The sequence below is a fragment of the Colletes latitarsis genome, unplaced genomic scaffold (genome assembly GCF_051014445.1).
Source record: "Colletes latitarsis isolate SP2378_abdomen unplaced genomic scaffold, iyColLati1 scaffold0006, whole genome shotgun sequence".
Lineage (NCBI taxonomy): Eukaryota > Metazoa > Arthropoda > Insecta > Hymenoptera > Colletidae > Colletes > Colletes latitarsis.
Genome location: NW_027488366.1, coordinates 21467453 through 21494180, shown reverse-complemented (window position 1 = coordinate 21494180; position 26728 = coordinate 21467453).

The window sequence follows — 26728 nt, the reverse complement described above, 5'->3', positions numbered from 1 at the left end:
CATGTTAGGCCTAGGTCAGGCCTGGGATTTGCCCTCATCAGGGTCATACTTTCGCAGTTTTAACATACATGTTGGCCTGATCGAGGGTTTTTTCTGCTTTGGATCACGTAGTGAAGTGGTACCGCACTGAAGCAGACCATTAAACCTGGTTTGGATCAATATTTTAGAGGATAACGCATGGTAGGTCTAGGTTGGGCCTGGGATTTTCACTCATCAGACACATATTTTCGCATTCTTCACATACTTGTTGAACGGATCCTGGGTTTTTCCTGGTTTGGATCAGGTAGTAATGTGGGACCACACTGGAGCAGTCAATTAAACCTGGTTTCGATCAATGTTTTAGAGAATATTTCATGTTAGGTCTAGGTTAGTTCTGGGATTTGCTCTCATCAGGCTCATTCTTTCGCATATTTCTCATACTTGATGGCAAGATCCTGGGCTTTTTCTGGATTGCATCACGTAGTAATGAAGTACTACACTGAAACAGTCAATTAAACCTGGTTTCCATCAATATTTTAGAGGAAAACGCATGTTAGGTGTAGGTTAGGCCTGGGATTTGCCCTCATCAGGGTCATACTTCCGCAGTTTTAACATACATGTTGACCTGATCGAGGGTTTTTTCTGCTTTGGATCACGTAGTGAAGTGGTACCGCACTGAAGCAGACCATTAAACCTGGTTTGGATCAATATTTTAGAGGATAACGCATGTTAGGTTTGGGTTAGGTCTAGGAATTGCACTCATCAGGCTCATACTTTCGCATATTTCTCATACTTCATGGCTAGATCCTGGGCTTTTTCTGGATTGCATCACGTAGTAATGAAGTACAACACTGAAACAGTTGATTAAACCAGGTTTCGATCAATATTCCTGAGGATAACGCATGTTAGGTCTAGGTTAGCCCTGAGATTTTCACTCATCAGACACATTCTTTCGCATTCTTCACATACCTGTTGAACGGATCCTGGGTTTTCTCTGGTTTGGATCACGAAGTAGTGAGGTACCACACTGAAACAGTCCATTAAACCTGGTTTCGCTCAATATCTTAGAAGATAACGCATGTTAGGTCTGGGTTAGGTCTAGGATTTGCTCTCGTCAGGCTCATACTTTCGCATATTTCTCATACTTGTTGAACAGATCCTGGGTTTTTTCTGGATTGGATCACGTAGTAATGTGGTACCACACTGAAACAGTCAATTAAACCTGGTTTCCATCAATATTTTAGAGGACAATGCAAGTTAGGTCTGGGATAGGTCTAGGATTTGCTCTCGTCAGGCTCATACTTTCGTATATTTCTCATACTTGTTGAACAGATCCTGGGTTTTTTCTGCTTTGGATCACGTAGTAAAGTGGTACCACACTAAAACAGTCAATTAAACCTGGTCTTGATAAATATTTTAGAGGATAACGTAAGTTAGGCCTGGGATAGGTCTAGGATTTGCCCTCATCAGGCTCATGCTTTCGCATATTTCTCATACTTCATGGCTAGATCCTGGGCTGTTTCTGGATTGTATCACGTAGTAATGTGGTACCACGCTGAAACAGTCAATTAAACCTGGAGTGGATAAATATTTTAGAGGATAACGCATCTTAGGTCTGTGTTAGGTCTAAGATTTGCCCTCCTCAGGCTCACAGTTTCGCGTTTTTCGCATACTTGTTGAACAGATCCTGGGCTTTTTCTGGATGGCATCACGTAGTATTGTGGTACCACACTGAAACAGTCGATTAAACCAGGTTTCGATCAATATTTTTGAGTATAACGCATGTTAGGTCTAGGTTAGGCCTGGGATTTTCACTCATCAGACTCATACTTTCGCATTCTTCACATACTTGGTGAACGGATCTTGGGTTTTTCTGGTGTGGATCACGTAGTAATGTGGCACCACACTGATACAATCAATTAAACCTGGTCTTGATAAATATTTTAGAGGATAACGCATGTTAGGTCTGGGTTAGGTCTAGGATTTGCCCTCATCAGGCTCATACATTCGCATATTACTCATACTTCATGGCTGGATCCTGGACTATTACTGGTTTGGATCACGTAGTAATGTGGTACCACACTGAAACAGTCAATTAAACCTGGTTTCGATCAATATTTTAGAGAATAATTCATGTTAGGTCTGGGTTAGTTCTGGGATTTGCTCTCATCAGGCTCATCCTTTCGCATATTTCTCATACTTGATGGCTAGATCCTGGGCTTTTTCTGGATTGGATCACGTAGTAATGAAGTACAACACTGAAACAGTCAATTAAACCTGGTTTCGATAAATATTTTAGAGAACAATTCATGTTAGGTCTAGGTTAGGCCTGCGATTTGCCCTCATCAGGGTCATACTTTCGCAGTTCTAACATACATGTTGACCTGATCGAGGGTTTTTTCTGCTTTGGATCACGTAGTAAAGTGGTACCACACTGAAACAGTCCACTAAACCTGGTTTGGATCAATATTTTAGAGGATAATGCATGATAGGTCTAGGTTAGCCCTGAGATTTTCAATCATCAGACACATTCTTTCGCATTCTTCACATACCTGTTGAACGGATTCTGGGTTTTTTCTGGTTTGGATCACGTAGTAATGTGGGACCACACTGAAGCAATCAATTAAACCTGGTCTTGATAAATATTTTAGAGGATAACGCATGTTAGGTCTGGGTTAGGTCTAGGATTTGCTCTCGTCAGGCTCATACTTTCGCATATTTCTCATACTTGTTGAACAGATCCTGGGTTTTTTCTGGATTGGATCACGTAGTAATGTGGTACCACACTGAAACAGTCAATTAAACCTGGTTTCCATCAATATTTTAGAGGACAATGCAAGTTAGGTCTGGGATAGGTCTGGGATTTGCCCACATCAGGGTCATACGTTCGCATTTTTCACATACTTGTTGAACAGATCCTGGGTTTTTTCTGGTATGGATCACGCAGTAATGTGGTACCACACTGAAACATTCAGTTAAACCTGGTTTCGCTCAATATCTTAGAAGATAACGCATGTTAGGTCTAGGTTAGGCCTGGGATTTGCCCTCATCAGGGTCATACTTTCGCAGTTTTAACATGCATGTTGACCTGATCGAGGGTTTTTTCTGCTTTGGATCACGTAGTAAAGTGGTACCACAATAAAACAGTCAATTAAACCTGGTTTCGATCAATATTTTAGAGGATAACGCAAGTTAGGCCTGGGATAGGTCTAGGATTTGCCCACATCAGGCTCATTCTTTCGCATATTTCTCATACTTCATGGCTGGATCCTGGGCTGTTTCTGGATTGTATCACGTAGTAATGTGGTACCACGCTGAAACAGTCAATTAAACCTGGTGTGGATAAATATTTTAGAGGATAACGCATCTTAGATCTGTGTTAGGTCTAAGATTTGCCCTCCTCAGGCTCACAGTTTCGCGTTTTTCGCATACTTGTTGAACAGATCCTGGGCTTTTTCTGGATGGCATCACGTAGTATTGTGGTACCACACTGAAACAGTCGATTAAACCAGGTTTCGATCAATATTTTTGAGTATAACGCATGTTAGGTCTAGGTTAGGCCTGGGATTTTCACTCATCAGACTCATACTTTCGCATTCTTCACATACTTGTTGAACGGATCTTGGGTTTTTCTGGTGTGGATCACGTAGTAATGTGGCACCACACTGATACAATCAATTAAACCTGGTCTTGATAAATATTTTAGAGGATAACGCATGTTAGGTCTGGGTTAGGTCTAGGATTTGCCCTCATCAGGCTCATACTTTCGCATATTTCTCATACTTCATGGCTGGATCCTGGACTATTACTGGTTTGGATCACGTAGTAATGTGGTACGACACTGAAACAGTCAATTAAACCTGGTTTCGATCAATATTTTAGAGAATAATTCAAGTTAGGTCTGGGTTAGGTCTAGGATTTGCTCTCATCAGGCTCATACTTTCGCATATTTCTTATACTTCATGGATAGATCCTGGGCTATTTTCTGGTTTGGATCACATAGTAATGTGGTACCACACTGAAACAGTTGATTAAACCAGGTTTCGATCAATATTCTTGAGGATAACGCATGTTAGGTCTAGGTTAGCCCTGAGATTTTCACTCATCAGACACATTCTTTCGCATTCTTCACATACCTGTTGAACGGATCCTGGGTTTTCTCTGGTTTGGATCACGAAGTAGTGAGGTACCACACTGAAACAGTCCATTAAACCTGGTTTCGCTCAATATCTTAGAAGATAACGCATGTTAGGTCTGGGTTAGGTCTAGGATTTGCTCTCGTCAGGCTCATACTTTCGCATATTTCTCATACTTCATGGCTGGATCCTGGACTATTACTGGTTTGGATCACGTAGTAATGTGGTACCACACTGAAACAGTCAATTAAACCTGGTTTCGATCAATATTTTAGAGAATAATTCATGTTAGGTCTGGGTTAGTTCTGGGATTTGCTCTCATCAGGCTCATCCTTTCGCATATTTCTCATACTTGATGGCTAGATCCTGGGCTTTTTCTGGATTGGATCACGTAGTAATGAAGTACAACACTGAAACAGTCAATTAAACCTGGTTTCGATAAATATTTTAGAGAACAATTCATGTTAGGTCTAGGTTAGGCCTGCGATTTGCCCTCATCAGGGTCATACTTTCGCAGTTCTAACATACATGTTGACCTGATCGAGGGTTTTTTCTGCTTTGGATCACGTAGTAAAGTGGTACCACACTGAAACAGTCCACTAAACCTGGTTTGGATCAATATTTTAGAGGATAATGCATGATAGGTCTAGGTTAGCCCTGAGATTTTCAATCATCAGACACATTCTTTCGCATTCTTCACATACCTGTTGAACGGATTCTGGGTTTTTTCTGGTTTGGATCACGTAGTAATGTGGGACCACACTGAAGCAATCAATTAAACCTGGTCTTGATAAATATTTTAGAGGATAACGCATGTTAGGTCTGGGTTAGGTCTAGGATTTGCTCTCGTCAGGCTCATACTTTCGCATATTTCTCATACTTGTTGAACAGATCCTGGGTTTTTTCTGGATTGGATCACGTAGTAATGTGGTACCACACTGAAACAGTCAATTAAACCTGGTTTCCATCAATATTTTAGAGGACAATGCAAGTTAGGTCTGGGATAGGTCTGGGATTTGCCCACATCAGGGTCATACGTTCGCATTTTTCACATACTTGTTGAACAGATCCTGGGTTTTTTCTGCTTTGGATCACGTAGTAAAGTGGTACCACACTAAAACAGTCAATTAAACCTGGTTTCGATCAATATTTTAGAGGATAACGCATGTTAGGTCTGGGTTAGGTCTAGGATTTGCCCTCATCAGGCTCATACATTCGCATATTTCTCATACTTCATGGCTGGATCCTGGACTATTACTGGTTTGGATCACGTAGTAATGTGGTACCACACTGAAACAGTCAATTAAACCTGGTTTCGATCAATATTTTAGAGAATAATTCATGTTAGGTCTGGGTTAGTTCTGGGATTTGCTCTCATCAGGCTCATCCTTTCGCATATTTCTCATACTTGATGGCTAGATCCTGGGCTTTTTCTGGATTGGATCACGTAGTAATGAAGTACAACACTGAAACAGTCAATTAAACCTGGTTTCGATAAATATTTTAGAGAACAATTCATGTTAGGTCTAGGTTAGGCCTGCGATTTGCCCTCATCAGGGTCATACTTTCGCAGTTCTAACATACATGTTGACCTGATCGAGGGTTTTTTCTGCTTTGGATCACGTAGTAAAGTGGTACCACACTGAAACAGTCCACTAAACCTGGTTTGGATCAATATTTTAGAGGATAATGCATGATAGGTCTAGGTTAGCCCTGAGATTTTCAATCATCAGACACATTCTTTCGCATTCTTCACATACCTGTTGAACGGATTCTGGGTTTTTTCTGGTTTGGATCACGTAGTAATGTGGGACCACACTGAAACAATCAATTAAACCTGGTCTTGATAAATATTTTAGAGGACAATGCAAGTTAGGTCTGGGATAGGTCTAGGATTTGCTCTCGTCAGGCTCATACTTTCGTATATTTCTCATACTTGTTGAACAGATCCTGGGTTTTTTCTGCTTTGGATCACGTAGTAAAGTGGTACCACACTAAAACAGTCAATTAAACCTGGTTTCGATCAATATTTTTGAGTATAACGCATGTTAGGTCTAGGTTAGGCCTGGGATTTTCACTCATCAGACTCATACTTTCGCATATTTCTCATACTTCATGGCTGGATCCTGGACTATTACTGGTTTGGATCACGTAGTAATGTGGTACCACACTGAAACAGTCAATTAAACCTGGTTTCGATCAATATTTTAGAGAATAATTCGTGTCAGGTCTGGGTTAGTTCTGGGATTTGCTCTCATCAGGCTCATCCTTTCGCATATTTCTCATACTTGATGGCTAGATCCTGGGCTTTTTCTGGATTGGATCACGTAGTAATGAAGTACAACACTGAAACAGTCAATTAAACCTGGTTTCGATAAATATTTTAGAGAACAATTCATGTTAGGTCTAGGTTAGGCCTGGGATTTGCCCTCATCAGGGTCATACTTTCGCAGTTCTAACATACATGTTGACCTGATCGAGGGTTTTTTCTGCTTTGGATCACGTAGTAAAGTGGTACCACACTGAAACAGTCCACTAAACCTGGTTTGGATCAATATTTTAGAGGATAATGCATGATAGGTCTAGGTTAGCCCTGAGATTTTCAATCATCAGACACATTCTTTCGCATTCTTCACATACCTGTTGAACGGATTCTGGGTTTTTTCTGGTTTGGATCACGTAGTAATGTGGGACCACACTGAAGCAATCAATTAAACCTGGTCTTGATAAATATTTTAGAGGATAACGCATGTGAGGTCTGGGTTAGGTCTAGGATTTGCTCTCGTCAGGCTCATACTTTCGCATATTTCTCATACTTGTTGAACAGATCCTGGGTTTTTTCTGGATTGGATCACGTAGTAATGTGGTACCACACTGAAACAGTCAATTAAACCTGGTTTCCATCAATATTTTAGAGGACAATGCAAGTTAGGTCTGGGATAGGTCTGGGATTTGCCCACATCAGGGTCATACGTTCGCATTTTTCACATACTTGTTGAACAGATCCTGGGTTTTTTCTGGTATGGATCACGCAGTAATGTGGTACCACACTGAAACATTCAGTTAAACCTGGTCTTGTTAAATATTTTTGAGGATAACGCATGTTAGGTCTGGGTTAGGTCTAGGATTTGCCCTCATCAGGCTCATACTTTCGCATATTTCTTATACTTCATGGATAGATCCCGGGCTATTTTCTGGTTAGGATCACATAGTAATGAAGTACAACACTGAAACAGTCAATTAAACCTGGTTTCCATCAATATCTTAGAGGACAACGCAAGTTAGGTCTGGGATAGGTCTGGGATTCGCCCTCATCAGGCTCATACTTTCGCACACTTCACAGACTCGCTTAACAGATCCTGGGTTTTTTCTGGTTTGGTTCACGTAGTAATGTGGTACCACACTGAAACATTCAGTTAAACCTGGTCTTGATAAATATTTTTGAGGATAACGCATGTTAGGTCTGGGTTAGGTCTAGGATTTGCCCTCATCAGGCTCATACTTTCGCATATTTATTATACTTCATGGATAGATCCTGGGCTATTTTCTGGTTTGGATCACATAGTAATGTGGTACCACACTGAAACTGTCGATTAAACCAGGTTTCGATCAATATTCTTGAGGATAACGCATGTTAGGTCTAGGTAAGGCCTGAGATTTTCACTCATCAGACTCATACTTTCGCTTTCTTCAGATACTTGTTGAACAGATCCTGGGATTTTTCTGGTATGGATCACGTAGTAATGTGGTACCATACCGAAACATTCAGTTAAACCTGGTCTTGATAAATATTTTTGAGGATAACGCATGTTAGGTCTGGGTTAGGTCTAGGATTTGCCCTCATCACGCTCATACTTTCGCATATTTCTCATACTTCATGGCTAGATCCTGGGCTATTTCTGGATTGGATCACGTAGTAATGTGGTACCACACTGAAACAGCCCACAAAACCTGGTTCCGATCAATATTTCAGAGGATAACGAAAGTTATGTCTAGGTTAGGCCTGGGATTTGCTCTCATCAGACTCATGCTTTCGCATTTTTCACATACTTGTGGAACAAATCCTGGGTTTTTTCTGGTATGGATCACGTAGTAATGTGGTACCCCACTGAAACATTCAGTTAAACCTGGTCTTGATAAATATTTTTGAGGATAACGCAAGTTTGGTCTGGGATAGGTCTGGGATTTGCCCTCATCAGGCTCATACTTTCGCGTTTTTCACATACTTGTTGAACTGGTCCTCGGTTTTTTCTGGTTTGGATCACGTAGCAATGTGGTACCACACTGAAGCAGTCGGTTAAACCTGGTTTCGATCAATATTTTAGAGGATAACGCAAGTTTGGTCTGGGATAGGTCTGGGATTTACCCTCATCAGGCTCATACTTTCGCATTCTTCACATACTTGTTGAACGGATCCTGGGTTTTTTCTGGTCTGGATCACGTAGTAAGGTGGGACCACACTGAAACAATCAATTAAACCTGGTCATGATCAATATTTTAGAGAATAATTCATGTCATGTCTAGGTTAGGTCTGGGATTTGCTCTCATCAGGCTCATTCTTTCTCATATTTCTCATACTTGATGGCTAGATCCTGGGCTTTTTCTGGATTGCATCACGTAGTAATGAAGTACAACACTGAAACAGTCAATTAAACCTGGTCTTGATAAATATTTTAGAGGATAACGCATGTTAGGTTTGGGTTAGGTCTAGGATTTGCCCTCATCAGGCTCATACTTTCGCATATTTCACATACTTCATGGCTAGATCCTGGGCTGTTTCTGGATTGTATCACGTAGTAATATGGTACCACGCTGTAACAGTCAATTAAAACTGGTTTTGATCAATATTTTAGAGGATAACGCAAGTTAGGTCTGGGATAGGTCTAGGATTCGCCCTCATCAGGCTCATACTTTCGCGTTTTTCACATACTTGTTGAACAGATCCTGGGTTTTTTCCTGTTTGGGTCACGTAGTAGTGTGGTACCACACTGAAACAGTCGATTAAACCTGGTTTCGATCAATATTTTTGAGGATAACGCATGTTAGGTCTAGGTTAGGTCTGGGATTTTCACTCATCAGGCTCATACTTTCGCATATTTCTCATACTTCATGGCAAGATCCTGGGCTTTTTCTGGATTGCATCACGTAGTAATGAAGTACTACACTGAAACAGTCAATTAAACCTGGTTTCCATCAATATTTTAGAGGAAAACGCATGTTAGGTCTAGGTTAGGCCTGGGATTTGCCCTCATCAGGGTCATACTTCCGCAGTTTTAACATACATGTTGACCTGATCGAGGGTTTTTTCTGCTTTGGATCACGTAGTGAAGTGGTACCGCACTGAAGCAGACCATTAAACCTGGTTTGGATCAATATTTTAGAGGATAACGCATGTTAGGTTTGGGTTAGGTCTAGGAATTGCACTCATCAGGCTCATACTTTCGCATATTTCTCATACTTCATGGCTAGATCCTGGGCTTTTTCTGGATTGCATCACGTAGTAATGAAGTACAACACTGAAACAGTCAATTAAACCTGGTCTTGATAAATATTTTAGAGGATAACGCAAGTTTGGTCTGGGATAGGTCTGGGATTTGCCCTCATCAGGCTCATACTTTCGCGTTTTTCACATACTTGTTGAACTGGTCCTCGGTTTTTTCTGGTTTGGATCACGTAGCAATGTGGTACCACAATGAAGCAGTCGGTTAAACCTGGTTTCGATCAATATTTTAGAGGATAACGCAAGTTTGGTCTGGGATAGGTCTGGGATTTGCCCTCATCAGGGTCACACTTCCGCAGTTTTAACATACATGTTGACCTGATCGAGGGTTTTTTCTGCTTTGGATCACGTAGTGAAGTGGTACCGCACTGAAGCAGACCATTAAACCTGGTTTGGATCAATATTTTAGAGGATAGCGCATGTTAGGTTTGGGTTAGGTCTAGGATTTGCACTCATCAGGCTCATACTTTCGCATATTTCTCATACTTCATTGCTAGATCCTGGGCTTTTTCTGGATTGCATCACGTAGTAATGAAGTACAACACTGAAACAGTCAATTAAACCTGGTCTTGATAAATATTTTAGAGGATAACGCAAGTTTGGTCTGGGATAGGTCTGGGATTTGCCCTCATCAGGCTCATACTTTCGCGTTTTTCACATACTTGTTGAACTGGTCCTCGGTTTTTTCTGGTTTGGATCACGTAGCAATGTGGTACCACAATGAAGCAGTCGGTTAAACCTGGTTTCGATCAATATTTTAGAGGATAACGCAAGTTTGGTCTGGGATAGGTCTGGGATTTGCCCTCATCAGGCTCATACTTTCGCATTCTTCACATACTTGTTGAACGGATCCTGGGTTTTTTCTGGTTTGGATCACGTAATAATGTGGGACCACACTGAAACAATCAATTAATCCTGGTCATGATCAATATTTTAGAGAATAATTCAAGTTAGGTCTGGGTTAGGTCTAGGATTTGCTCTCATCAGGCTCATACTTTCGCATATTTCTTATACTTCATGGATAGATCCTGGGCTATTTTCTGGTTTGGATCACATAGTAATGTGGTACCACACTGAAACAGTTGATTAAACCAGGTTTCGATCAATATTCTTGAGGATAACGCATGTTAGGTCTAGGTTAGCCCTGAGATTTTCACTCATCAGACACATTCTTTCGCATTCTTCACATACCTGTTGAACGGATCCTGGGTTTTCTCTGGTTTGGATCACGTAGTAATGTGGGACCACACTGAAGCAATCAATTAAACCTGGTCTTGATAAATATTTTAGAGGATAACGCATGTTAGGTCTGGGTTAGGTCTAGGATTTGCTCTCGTCAGGCTCATACTTTCGTATATTTCTCATACTTGTTGAACAGATCCTGGGTTTTTTCTGCTTTGGATCACGTAGTAAAGTGGTACCACACTAAAACAGTCAATTAAACCTGGTTTCGATCAATATTTTAGAGGACAATGCAAGTTAGGTCTGGGATAGGTCTAGGATTTGCTCTCGTCAGGCTCATACTTTCGCATATTTCTCATACTTGTTGAACAGATCCTGGGTTTTTTCTGGATTGGATCACGTAGTAATGTGGTACCACACTGAAACAGTCAATTAAACCTGGTTTCCATCAATATTTTAGAGGACAATGCAAGTTAGGTCTGGGATAGGTCTAGGATTTGCTCTCGTCAGGCTCATACTTTCGTATATTTCTCATACTTGTTGAACAGATCCTGGGTTTTTTCTGCTTTGGATCACGTAGTAAAGTGGTACCACACTAAAACAGTCAATTAAACCTGGTTTCGATCAATATTTTAGAGGATAACGTAAGTTAGGCCTGGGATAGGTCTAGGATTTGCCCTCATCAGGCTCATGCTTTCGCATATTTCTCATACTTCATGGCTAGATCCTGGGCTGTTTCTGGATTGTATCACGTAGTAATGTGGTACCACGCTGAAACAGTCAATTAAACCTGGTGTGGATAAATATTTTAGAGGATAACGCATCTTAGGTCTGTGTCAGGTCTAAGATTTGCCCTCCTCAGGCTCTCAGTTTCGCGTTTTTCGCATACTTGTTGAACAGATCCTGGGCTTTTTCTGGATGACATCACGTAGTATTGTGGTACCACACTGAAACAGTCGATTAAACCAGGTTTCGATCAATATTTTTGAGTATAACGCATGTTAGGTCTAGGTTAGGCCTGGGATTTTCACTCATCAGACTCATACTTTCGCATTCTTCACATACTTGGTGAACGGATCTTGGGTTTTTCTGGTGTGGATCACGTAGTAATGTGGCACCACACTGATACAATCAATTAAACCTGGTCTTGATAAATATTTTAGAGGATAACGCATGTTAGGTCTGGGTTAGGTCTAGGATTTGCCCTCATCAGGCTCATACATTCGCATATTTCTCATACTTCATGGCTGGATCCTGGACTATTAATGGTTTGGATCACGTAGTAATGTGGTACCACACTGAAACAGTCAATTAAACCTGGTTTCGATCAATATTTTAGAGAATAATTCATGTTAGGTCTGGGTTAGTTCTGGGATTTGCTCTCATCAGGCTCATCCTTTCGCATATTTCTCATACTTGATGGCTAGATCCTGGGCTTTTTCTGGATTGGATCACGTAGTAATGAAGTACAACACTGAAACAGTCAATTAAACCTGGTTTCGATAAATATTTTAGAGAACAATTCATGTTAGGTCTAGGTTAGGCCTGGGATTTGCCCTCATCAGGGTCATACTTTCGCAGTTCTAACATACATGTTGACCTGATCGAGGGTTTTTTTTGCTTTGGATCACGTAGTAAAGTGGTACCACACTGAAACAGTCCACTAAACCTGGTTTGGATCAATATTTTAGAGGATAATGCATGATAGGTCTAGGTTAGCCCTGAGATTTTCAATCATCAGACACATTCTTTCGCATTCTTCACATACCTGTTGAACGGATTCTGGGTTTTTTCTGGTTTGGATCACGTAGTAATGTGGGACCACACTGAAGCAATCAATTAAACCTGGTCTTGATAAATATTTTAGAGGATAACGCATGTTAGGTCTGGGTTAGGTCTAGGATTTGCTCTCGTCAGGCTCATACTTTCGCATATTTCTCATACTTGTTGAACAGATCCTGGGTTTTTTCTGGATTGGATCACGTAGTAATGTGGTACCACACTGAAACAGTCAATTAAACCTGGTTTCCATCAATATTTTAGAGGACAATGCAAGTTAGGTCTGGGATAGGTCTGGGATTTGCCCACATCAGGGTCCTACGTTCGCATTTTTCACATACTTGTTGAACAGATCCTGGGTTTTTTCTGGTATGGATCACGCAGTAATGTGGTACCACACTGAAACATTCAGTTAAACCTGGTTTCGCTCAATATCTTAGAAGATAACGCATGTTAGGTCTAGGTTAGGCCTGGGATTTGCCCTCATCAGGGTCATACTTTTGCAGTTTTAACATGCATGCTGACCTGATCGAGGGTTTTTTCTGCTTTGGATCACGTAGTAAAGTGGTACCACAATAAAACAGTCAATTAAACCTGTTTTCGATCAATATTTTAGAGGATAACGCAAGTTAGGCCTGGGATAGGTCTAGGATTTGCCCTCATCAGGCTCATTCTTTCGCATATTTCTCATACTTCATGGCTGGATCCTGGGCTGTTTCTGGATTGTACCACGTAGTAATGTGGTACCACGCTGAAACAGTCAATTAAACCTGGTGTGGATAAATATTTTAGAGGATAACGCATCTTAGATCTGTGTTAGGTCTAAGATTTGCCCTCCTCAGGCTCACAGTTTCGCGTTTTTCGCATACTTGTTGAACAGATCCTGGGCTTTTTCTGGATGGCATCACGTAGTATTGTGGTACCACACTGAAACAGTCGATTAAACCAGGTTTCGATCAATATTTTTGAGTATAACGCATGTTAGGTCTAGGTTAGGCCTGGGATTTTCACTCATCAGACTCATACTTTCGCATTCTTCACATACTTGTTGAACGGATCTTGGGTTTTTCTGGTGTGGAACACGTAGTAATGTGGCACCACACTGATACAATCAATTAAACCTGGTCTTGATAAATATTTTAGAGGATAACGCATGTTAGGTCTGGGTTAGGTCTAGGATTTGCCCTCATCAGGCTCATACTTTCGCATATTTCTCATACTTCATGGCTGGATCCTGGACTATTACTGGTTTGGATCACGTAGTAATGTGGTACGACACTGAAACAGTCAATTAAACCTGGTTTCGATCAATATTTTAGAGAATAATTCAAGTTAGGTCTGGGTTAGGTCTAGGATTTGCTCTCATCAGGCTCATACTTTCGCATATTTCTTATACTTCATGGATAGATCCTGGGCTATTTTCTGGTTTGGATAACATAGTAATGTGGTACCACACTGAAACAGTTGATTAAACCAGGTTTCGATCAATATTCTTGAGGATAACGCATGTTAGGTCTAGGTTAGCCCTGAGATTTTCACTCATCAGACACATTCTTTCGCATTCTTCACATACCTGTTGAACGGATCCTGGGTTTTCTCTGGTTTGGATCACGAAGTAGTGAGGTACCACACTGAAACAGTCCATTAAACCTGGTTTCGCTCAATATTTTAGAGGATAACGTAAGTTAGGCCTGGGATAGGTCTAGGATTTGCCCTCATCAGGCTCATGCTTTCGCATATTTCTCATACTTCATGGCTAGATCCTGGGCTGTTTCTGGATTGTATCACGTAGTAATGTGGTACCACACTGAAACAGTCAATTAAACCTGGTTTCCATCAATATTTTAGAGGACAATGCAAGTTAGGTCTGGGATAGGTCTAGGATTTGCTCTCGTCAGGCTCATACTTTCGTATATTTCTCATACTTGTTGAACAGATCCTGGGTTTTTTCTGCTTTGGATCACGTAGTAAAGTGGTACCACACTAAAACAGTCAATTAAACCTGGTTTCGATCAATATTTTAGAGGATAACGTAAGTTAGGCCTGGGATAGGTCTAGGATTTGCCCTCATCAGGCTCATGGTTTCGCATATTTCTCATACTTCATGGCTAGATCCTGGGCTGTTTCTGGATTGTATCACGTAGTAATGTGGTACCACGCTGAAACAGTCAATTAAACCTGGTGTGGATAAATATTTTAGAGGATAACGCATCTTAGGTCTGTGTTAGGTCTAAGATTTGCCCTCCTCAGGCTCACAGTTTCGCGTTTTTCGCATACTTGTTGATCAGATCCTGGGCTTTTTCTGGATGGCATCACGTAGTATTGTGGTACCACACTGAAACAGTCGATTAAACCAGGTTTCGATCAATATTTTTGAGTATAACGCATGTTAGGTCTAGGTTAGGCCTGGGATTTTCACTCATCAGACTCATACTTTCGCATTCTTCACATACTTGGTGAACGGATCTTGGGTTTTTCTGGTGTGGATCACGTAGTAATGTGGCACCACACTGATACAATCAATTAAACCTGGTCTTGATAAATATTTTAGAGGATAACGCATGTTAGGTCTGGGTTAGGTCTAGGATTTGCCCTCATCAGGCTCATACATTCGCATATTTCTCATACTTCATGGCTGGATCCTGGACTATTACTGGTTTGGATCACGTAGTAATGTGGTACCACACTGAAACAGTCAATTAAACCTGGTTTCGATCAATATTTTAGAGAATAATTCATGTTAGGTCTGGGTTAGTTCTGGGATTTGCTCTCATCAGGCTCATCCTTTCGCATATTTCTCATACTTGATGGCTAGATCCTGGGCTTTTTCTGGATTGGATCACGTAGTAATGAAGTACAACACTGAAACAGTCAATTAAACCTGGTTTCGATAAATATTTTAGAGAACAATTCATGTTAGGTCTAGGTTAGGCCTGGGATTTGCCCTCATCAGGGTCATACTTTCGCAGTTCTAACATACATGTTGACCTGATCGAGGGTTTTTTCTGCTTTGGATCACGTAGTAAAGTGGTACCACACTGAAACAGTCCACTAAACCTGGTTTGGATCAATATTTTAGAGGATAATGCATGATAGGTCTAGGTTAGCCCTGAGATTTTCAATCATCAGACACATTCTTTCGCATTCTTCACATACCTGTTGAACGGATTCTGGGTTTTTTCTGGTTTGGATCACGTAGTAATGTGGGACCACACTGAAGCAATCAATTAAACCTGGTCTTGATAAATATTTTAGAGGATAACGCATGTTAGGTCTGGGTTAGGTCTAGGATTTGCTCTCGTCAGGCTCATACTTTCGCATATTTCTCATACTTGTTGAACAGATCCTGGGTTTTTTCTGGATTGGATCACGTAGTAATGTGGTACCACACTGAAACAATCAATTAAACCTGGTCTTGATAAATATTTTAGAGGATAACGCATATTAGGTCTGGGTTAGGTCTAGGATTTGCTCTCGTCAGGCTCATACTTTCGCATATTTCTCATACTTGATGGCTCGATCCTGGGCTTTTTCTGGATTCCATCACGTAGTAATGAAGTACAACACTGAAACAGTCAATTAAACCTGGTTTCCATCAATATCTTAGAGGACAACGCAAGTTAGGTCTGGGATAGGTCTGGGATTCGCCCTCATCAGGCTCATACTTTCGCACACTTCACAGACTCGCTTAACAGATCCTGGGTTTTTTCTGGTTTGGTTCACGTAGTAATGTGGTACCACACTGAAACATTCAGTTAAACCTGGTCTTGATAAATATTTTTGAGGATAACGCATGTTAGGTCTGGGTTAGGTCTAGGATTTGCCCTCATCAGGCTCATACTTTCGCATATTTATTATACTTCATGGATAGATCCTGGGCTATTTTCTGGTTTGGATCACATAGTAATGTGGTACCACACTGAAACTGTCGATTAAACCAGGTTTCGATCAATATTCTTGAGGATAACGCATGTTAGGTCTAGGTAAGGCCTGAGATTTTCACTCATCAGACTCATACTTTCGCTTTCTTCAGATACTTGTTGAACAGATCCTGGGATTTTTCTGGTATGGATCACGTAGTAATGTGGTACCATACCGAAACATTCAGTTAAACCTGGTCTTGATAAATATTTTTGAGGATAACGCATGTTAGGTCTGGGTTAGGACTAGGATTTGCCCTCATCACGCTCATACTTTCGCATATTTCTCATACTTCATGGCTAGATCCTGGGCTATTTCTGGATTGGATCACGTAGTAATGTGGTACCACACTGAAACAGCCCACAAAACCTGGTTCCGATCAATCTTTCAGAGGATAACGAAAGTTATGTCTAGGTTAGGCCTGGGATTTGCTCTCATCAGACTCATGCTTTCGCATTTTTCACATACTTGTGGAACAAATCCTGGGTTTTTTCTGGTATGGATCACGTAGTAATGTGGTACCCCACTGAAACATTCAGTTAAACCTGGTCTTGATAAATATTTTTGAGGATAACGCATGTTAGGTCTGAGTTAGGTCTAGGATTTGCCCTCATCAGGATCATACTTTCGCATATTTCTTATACTTCATGGATAGATCCTGGGCTATTTTCTGGTTTGGATCACATAGTAATGTGGTACCACACTGAAACAGACGATTAAAACAGGTTTTGATCAATATTCACGAGGATAACGCATGTTAGGTCTAGGTAAGGCCTGGGATTTGCCCTCATCAGGGTCATACTTTCGCAGTTTTAACATGCATGTTGACCTGATCGAGGGTTTTTTCTGCTTTGGATCACGCAGTAAAGTGGTACCACACTAAAACAGTCAATTAAACCTGGTTTCGATCAATATTTTAGAGGATAACGCAAGTTAGGCCTGGGATAGGTCTAGGATTTGCCCTCATCAGGCTCATTCTTTCGCATATTTCTCATACTTGATGGCTAGATCCTAGGCATTTTCTGGATTGCATCACGTAGTTTTGTGGTACCACACTGAAACAGTCGATTAAACCAGGTTTCGATCAATATTTTTGAGGATAACGCATGTTAGGTCTAGGTTAGGCCGGGGATTTTCACTCATCAGACTCATACTTTCGCATTCTTCACATACTTGTTGAACGGATCTTGGGTATTTTCTGGTGTGGATCACGGAGTAATGTGGTACCACACTGATACAATCAATTAAACCTGGTCTTGATAAATATTTTAGAGGATAACGCATGTTAGGTCTGGGTTAGGTCTAGGATTTGCTCTCGTCAGGCTCATACTTTCGCATATTTCTCATACTTGATGGCTAGATCCTGGGCTTTTTCTGGATTGCATCACGTAGTAATGAAGTACAACACTGAAACAGTCAATTAAACCTGGTTTCCATCAATATCTTAGAGGACAACGCAAGTTAGGTCTGCGATAGGTCTGGGATTTGCCCTCATCAGACTCATACGTTCGCGTTTTTCACATACTTGTTGAACGGATCCTGGGTGTTTTCTGGTTTGGATCACGTAGTAATGTGGTACCACACTGAAACATTCAAATAAACCAGGTCTTGATAAATATTTTAGATGATAACACATGTTAGGTCTGGGTTAGGTCTAGGATTTGCCCTCGTCAGGCTCATACTTTCGCATATTTCTCATACTTCATGGCTAGATTCTGGGCTATTTCTGGATTGGATCACGTAGTAATGTGGTACCACACTGAAACATTCAATTAAACCTTGTTTCGATCAATATTTTAGAGGATAACGCAAGTTAGGTCTGGAATAGGTCTGGGATTCGCCCTCATCAGGCTCATACTTTCGCACACTTCACAGACTCGTTTAACAGATCCTGGGTTTTTTCTGGTTTGCTTCACGTAGTAATGCGGTACCACACTGAAACATTCAATTAAACCTGGTCTTGATCAATATTTTAGAGGATAACGCATGTTAGGTTTGGGTTAGGTCTAGGATTTGCCCACATCAGGCTCATACTTTCGCATATTTCTCATACTTCATGGCTAGATCCTGGGCTATTTCTGGATTGGATCACGTAGTAATGTGGTACCACACTGAAACATTCAATGAAACCTGGTCTGGATAAATATTTTAGAGGATAACGCATCTTAGGTCTGTGTTAGGTCTAAGATTTGCCCTCCTCAGGCTCACAGTTTCGCGTTTTTCGCATACTTGTTGAACAGATCCTGGGTTTTCTCTGGTTTGTATCACGAAGTAGTGAGGTACCACACTGAAACAGTCCATTAAACCTGGTTTCGCTCAATATCTTAGAAGATAACGCATGTTAGGTCTAGGTTAGGCCTGGGATTTGCCCTCATCGGGGTCATACTTTCGCAGTTTTAACATGCATGTTGACCTCATCGAGGGTTTTTTCTGCTTTGGATCACGCAGTAAAGTGGTACCACACTAAAACAGTCAATTAAACCTGGTTTCGATCAATATTTTAGAGGATAACGCAAGTTAGACCTGGGATAGGTCTAGGATTTGCCATCATCAGGCTCATTCTTTCGCATATTTCTCATACTTGATGGCTAGATCCTGGGCATTTTCTGGATTGCATCACGTAGTAATGTGGTACCACGCTGAAACAGTCAATTAAACCTTGTTTCGATCAATATTTTAGAGGATAACGCAAGTTAGGTCTGGGATAGGTCTGGGATTCGCCCTCATCAGGCTCATACTTTCGCAGACTTCACAGACTCGTTTAACAGATCCTGGGTTTTTTCTGGTTTGGTTCACGTAGTAATGTGGTACCAAACTGAAACATTCAATTAAACCTGGTCTTGATCAATATTTTAGAGGATAACGCATGTTAGGTTTGGGTTAGGTCTAGGATTTGCCCACATCAGGCTCATACTTTCGCATTTTTCACAGACTTGTTGAACAGATCCTGGGATTTTTCTGGTATGGATCACGTAGTAATGTGGTACCATACTGAAACATTCAGTTAAACCTGGTCTTGATAAATATTTTTGAGGATAACGCTTGTTAGGTCTGGGTTAGGTCTAGGATTTGCCCTCATCAGGCTCATACTTTCGCATATGTCTTATTCTTCATGGATAGATCCTGGGCTATTTTCTGGTTTGGATCACATAGTAATGTGGTACCACACTGAAACAGTCGATTAAACCAGGTTTCGATGAATATTTTTGAGGATAACGCATGTTAGGTCTAGCTTAGGCCTGGGATTTTCACTCATCAGACTCATTCTTTCGCATACTTCACATACTTGTTGAACGGATCCTGGGTTTTTTCTGGTTTGGATCACGTAGTAATGTGGGACCACACTGAAACAATCAATTAAACCTGGTCTTGATAAATATTTTTGAGGATAACGCATGTTAGGTCTGGGTTAGGTCCAGGATTTGCCCTCATCACGCTCATACTTTCGCATATTTCTCATACTTCATGGCTATATCCAGGGCTTTTTCTGGATTGCATCACGTAGTAATGAAGTACAACACTGAAACAGTCAATTAAACCTGGTTTCGATAAATATTTTAGAGAATAATTCATGTTAGCCCTAGGTTAGGCCTGGGATTTGCCCTCATCAGGGTCATACTTTCGCAGTTCTAACATACGTGTTGACCTGATCGAGGGTTTTTTCTGCTTTGGATCGCGTAGTAAAGTGGTACCACACTGAAACAGTACACTAAACCTGGTTTGGATCAATATTTTACAGGATAATGCATGTTAGGTCTAGGTTAGCCCTGAGATTTTCACTCATCAGACTCATACTTTCGCATTCTTCAGATACTTGTTGAACGGATCCTGGGTTTTTTCTGGTATGGTTCACGTAGTAATGTGGTACCACACTGAAACAATCAATTAAACCAGGTCTTGATAAATATTTTAGATGATAACGGATGTTAGGTCTGGGTTAGGTCTAGGATTTGCCCTCATCAGGCTCATACTTTCGCATATTTCTCATACTTCATGGCTAGATCCTGGGCTATTTCTGGATTGGATCACGTAGTAATGTGGTACCACACTGAAACTGTCGATTAAACCAGGTTTCGATCAATATTTTTGAGGATAACGCATGTTAGGTCTAGGTTAGGCCTGGGATTTTCACTCATCAGACTCATTCTTTCGCATTCTTCACATACCTGTTGAACGGATCCTGGGTTTTTTCTGGTTTGGATCACGCAGTAATGTGGTACCATACTGAAACATTCAGTTAAACCTGGTCTTGATAAATATTTTTGAGGATAACGCATGTTAGGTCTGGGTTAGGTCTAGGATTTGCCCTCATCAGGCTCATACTTTCGCATATTTCTTATACTTCATGGATAGATCCTGGGCTATTTTCTGGTTTGGATCACATAGTAATGTGGTACCACACTGAAACAGTCGATTAAACCAGGTTTCGATCAATATTCTTGAGGATAACGCATGTTAGGTCTAGGTAAGGCCTGGGATTTTCACTCATCAGACTCATTCTTTCGCATTCTTCACATACCTGTTGAACGGATCCTGGGTTTTTTCTGGTTTGGATCACGCAGTAATGTGGTACCATACTGAAACATTCAGTTAAACCTGGTCTTGATAAATATTTTAGATGATAACGGATGTTAGGTCTGGGTTAGGTCTAGGATTTGCCCTCATCAGGTTCATTCTTTCGCATATTTCTCATACTTGATGGCTAGATCCTGGGCTTTTTCTGGATTGCATCACGTAGTAATGAAGTACAACACTGAAACAGTCAATTAAACCTGGTTTCGATAAATATTTTAGAGAATAATTCATGTTAGGTCTAGGTTAGGCGTGGGATTTGCCCTCATCAGGGTCATACTTTCGCAGTTCTAACATACATATTGACCTGATCGAGGGTTTTTTCTGCTTTGGATCACGTAGTAAAGTGGTACCACACTGAAACAGTCCACTAAACCTGGTTTCCATCAATATCTTAGAGGACAACGCAAGTTAGGTCTGGGATAGGTCTGGGATTTGCCCTCATCAGACTCATACTTTCGCATTCTTCAGATACTTGTTGAACAGATCCTGGGATTTTTCTGGTATGGATCACGTAGTAATGTGGTACCATACTGAAACATTCAGTTAAACCTGGTCTTGATAAATATTTTTGAGGATAACGCATGTTAGGTCTGGGTTAGGTCTAGGATTTGCCCTCATCAGGCTCATACTTTCGCATATTTCTTATACTTCATGGATAGATCCTGGGCTATTTTCTGGTTTGGATCACATAGTAATGTGGTACCACACTGAAACAGTCGATTAAACCAGGTTTCGATCAATATTCTTGAGGATAACGCATGTTAGGTCTAGGTAAGGCCTGGGATTTTCACTCATCAGACTCATTCTTTCGCATTCTTCACATACCTGTTGAACGGATCCTGGGTTTTTTCTGGTTTGGATCACGCAGTAATGTGGTACCATACTGAAACATTCAGTTAAACCTGGTCTTGATAAATATTTTTGAGGATAACGCATGTTAGGTCTGGGTTAGGTCTAGGATTTGCCCTCATCACGCTCATACTTTCGCATATTTCTCATACTTCATGGCTAGATCCAGGGCTTTTTCTGGATTGCATCACGTAGTAATGAAGTACAACACTGAAACAGTCAATTAAACCTGGTTACGATAAATATTTTAGAGAATAATTCATGTTAGGCCTAGGTTAGGCCTGGGATTTGCCCTCATCAGGGTCATACTTTCGCAGTTCTAACATACGTGTTGACCTGATCGAGGGTTTTTTCTGCTTTGGATCACGTAGTAAAGTGGTACCACACTGAAACAGTCCACTAAACCTGGTTTGGATCAATATTTTAGAGGATAATGCATGTTAGGTCTAGGTTAGCCCTGAGATTTTCACTCATCAGACACATACTTTCGCATTCTTCAGATACCTGTTGAACGGATCCTGGGTTTTTTCTGGTCTGGTTCACGTAGTAATGTGGTACCACACTGAAACATTCACTTAAACCTGGTCTTGATAAATATTTTAGAGGATAACGCATGTTAGGTCTGGGTTAGGTCTAGGATTTGCCCTCATCAGTCTCCTCCTTTCGCATATTTCTCATACTTCATGGCTGGATCCTGGGCTATTTCTGGATTGGATCACATAGTAATGTGGTACCACACTGAAACAGTCAATTAAACCTGGTTTTGATCAATATTTTAGAGAATAATTCATGTTAGGTCTAGGTTCGGTCAGGGATTTGCTCTCATCAGGCACATTCTTTCGCATATTTCTCATACTTGATGGCTAGATCCTGGGCATTTTCTGGATTGCTTCACGTAGTAATGAAGCACAACACTGAAACAGTCAATTAAACCAGGTTTCGATCAATATTTTAGAGAATAATTCATGTTAGGTCTAGGTTAGGTCTGGGATTTGCTCCCGTCAGGCTCATTCTTTCGCATATTTGTCATACTTGATGGCTAGATCCTGGGCTTTTTCTGGATTGCATCACGTAGTAATGAAGTACAACACTGAAACAGTCAATTAAACCTAGTTTCCATCAATATCTTAGAGGACAACGCAAGTTAGGTCTGGGATAGGTCTGGGATTTGCCCACATCAGGCTCATACTTTCGCGTTTTTCACATACTTGTTGAACAGATCCTGGGTTTTTTCTGGTTTGGATCACGTAGTAGAGGGTACCACACTGAAACAGTCCATTAAACCTGGTTTGGATCTATATTTTAGAGGATAACGCATGTTAGGTCTAGGTTAGGTCTCGGATTTGCCCTCATCAGACTCATACTTTCGCATTCTTCACATACTTGTTGAGCGGATCCTGGGTTTTTACCGGTTTGGATCACGTAGTAATGTGGTACCACACTGAAACATTCAATTAAACCTGGCCTTGATAAATATTTTAGAGAATAATTCATGTTAGGTCTAGGTTAGGTCAGGGATTTGCTCTCATCAGGCTCATTCTTCCGCATATTTCTCATACTAGATGGCTGGATCCTGGGCTTTTTCTGGATTGCATCACGTAGTAATGAAGTACAACACTGAAACACTCAATTAAACCTGGTTTCGATCAATATTTTAGAGAATAATTCATGTTAGGTTTCGGTTAGGTCTGGGTTAGGTCTGGGATTTGCCCTCATCAGGCTCATACTTTCTGCGTTTTTCACATGCTTGTTGAACAGATCCTGGGTTTTTTCTGGTTTGGATCACGTAGTAATGTGGGACCACATTGAAACAGTCAATTAAACCTGGTTTCGATCAATATTTTAGAGAATAATTCATGTTAGGTCTAGGTTAGGTCTGGGATTTGCTCTCATCAGGCTCATTCTTTCGCATATTTGTCATACTTGATGGCTAGATCCTGGGCTTTTTCTGGATTGCATCACGTAGTAATGAAGTACAACACTGAAACAGTCAATTAAACCTAGTTTCCATCAATATCTTAGAGGACAACGCAAGTTAGGTCTGGGATAGGTCTGGGATTTGCCCACATCAGGCTCATACTTTCGCGTTTTTCACATACTTGTTGAACAGATCCTGGGTTTTTTCTGGTTTGGATCACGTAGTAGAGGGTACCACACTGAAACAGTCCATTAAACCTGGTTTGGATCTATATTTTAGAGGATAACGCATGTTAGGTCTAGGTTAGGTCTCGGATTTGCCCTCATCAGACTCATACTTCCGCGTTTTTCACATACTTGTTGAACAGATCCTGGCTTTTTTCTAGATTGGGTCACGTAGTAGTGTGGTACCACACTGAAACAGTCGATTAAACCTGGTTTCGATCAATATTTTTGAGGATAACGCATGTTAGGTTTGGGTTAAGTCCTGGATTTGCCCTCATCAGGCTCATACTTTCGCATATTTCTCATACTTCATGGCTAGATCCTGGGCTGTTTCTGGATTGTATCACGTAGTAATGAAGTACAACACTGAAACAGTCAATTAAACCTGGTCTTGATAAATATTTTGCAGGATAACGCAAGTTAGGTCTGGCATAGCTCTGGGATTCGCCCTCATCAGACTCATACTTTCGCGTTTTTCACATACTTGTTGAACTGATCCTGGGCTTTTTCTGGTTTGGATCACGTAGTAATGTGGTACCACACTGAAACAGTCAATTATGCCTGGTTTCGATCAATATTTTAGAGAATAATTCATGTTAGGTTTAGGTTAGTTCTGGGTTAGGCCTGGGGTTTGCCCTCATCAGGCTCATACTTTCCGCGTTTTTCACATGCTTGTTGAACAGATCCTGGGTTTTTTCTGGTTTGGATCACGTAGTAATGTGGGACCACATTGAACCAGTCAATTAAACCTGGTTTCGATCAATATTTTAGAGAATAATTCATGTTAGGTCTAGGTTAGGTCTGGGATTTGCTCTCATCAGGCTCATTCTTTCGCATATTTCTCATACTTGATGGCTAGATGCTGGGCTTCTTCTGGATTGCATCACGTAGTAATGAAGTACAACACTGAAGCAGTCAATTAAACCTGGTTTCCATCAATATTTTAGAGGATAACGCAAGTTAGGTCTGGGATAGGTCGGGGATTTGCCCTCATCAGGCTCATACTTTCCGCGTTTTTCACATGCTTGTTGAACAGATCCTGGGTTTTTTTCTGGTTTGGATCACGTAGTAGTGTGGGACCACACTGAAACAATCAATTAAACCTGGTCTTGATAAATATTTTAGAGGATAACGCATGTTAGGTCTGGGATAGGTCTGGGATTTGCCCTCATCAGACTCATACTTTCGCACACTTCACATACTCGTTGAACAGATCCTAGGTTATTTTCTGGTTTGGATCACGTAGTAGTGTGGTACCACACTGAAACAGTCCATTAAACCTGGTTTGGATCAATATTTTAGAGCATAACGCATGTTAGGTCTAGGTTAGGTCTGGGATTTTCACTCATCAGACTCATACTTTCGCGTTCTTCACATACTTGTTGAACGGATCCTGGGTTTTTTCTGGTTTGGATCACGTAGTAATGTGTGTCCACACTGAAACAATCAATTAAACCTGGTCTTGATAAATATTTTAGAGGATAACGCATTTTAGGTCTGGGATAGGTCTGGGATTTGCCCTCATCAGACTCATACTTTCGCACACTACACATACTCGTTGAACGGATCCTGGGTTTTTTCTGGTTTGGATCACGTTGTAATGTGGTACCACACTGAAACAGTCGATTAAGCCAGGTTTCGATCAATATTTTTGAGGATAACGCATGTTAGGTCTAGGTTAGGCCTGGGGTCTTCACTCATCAGGCTCATACTTTCGCATTCTTCACATACTTGTTGAACGGATCCTGGGTTTTTTCTGGTTTGGATCACGTAGTAATGTGGGACCACACTGAAACAGCCAATTAAACCTGGTTTCCATCAATATCTTAGAGGACAACGCAAGTTAGGTCTGGGATAGGTCGGGGATTTGCCCTCATCAGGCTCCTCCTTTCGCATATTTCTCATACTTCATGGTTGGATCCTGGGCTATTTCTGGATTGGATCACATAGTAATGTGGTACCACACTGAAACAGTCGATTAAACCTGGTTTCGATCAATATTTTAGAGGACAATGCAAGTTAGGTCTGGGATAGGTCTGGGATTTGCCCACATCAGGGTCATACTTTCGCATTTTTCACATACTTGTTGAACAGATCCTGGGGGTTTTCTGGTTTGGATCGCGCAGTAATGTGGTACCACACTGAAACATTCAGTTAAACCTGGTCTTGATAAATATTTTTGAGGATAACGCATGTTAGGTCTAGGTTAGGCCGGGGACTTTCACTCATCAGTCTCATACTTTCGCATTCTTCACATACTTGTTGAACGGATCCTGGGTTTTTACTGGTTTGGATCACGTAGTAATGTGGTACCACACTGAAACATTCAACTAACCTGGTCTTGATAAATATTTTAGAGGATAACGCATGTTAGGTCTGGGTTAGGTCTAGGATTTGCCCTCATCAGGCTCCTCCTTTCGCATATTTCTCATACTTCATGGTTGGATCCTGGGCTATTTCTGGATTGGATCACATAGTAATGTGGTACCACACTGAAACAGTCGATTAAACCTGGTTTCGATCAATATTTTTGAGGATAACGCATGTTAGGTCTAGGTTAGGCCGGGGATTTTCACTCATCAGACTCATACTTTCGCATTCTTCACATACTTGTTGAGCGGATCCTGGGTTTTTACCGGTTTGGATCACGTAGTAATGTGGTACC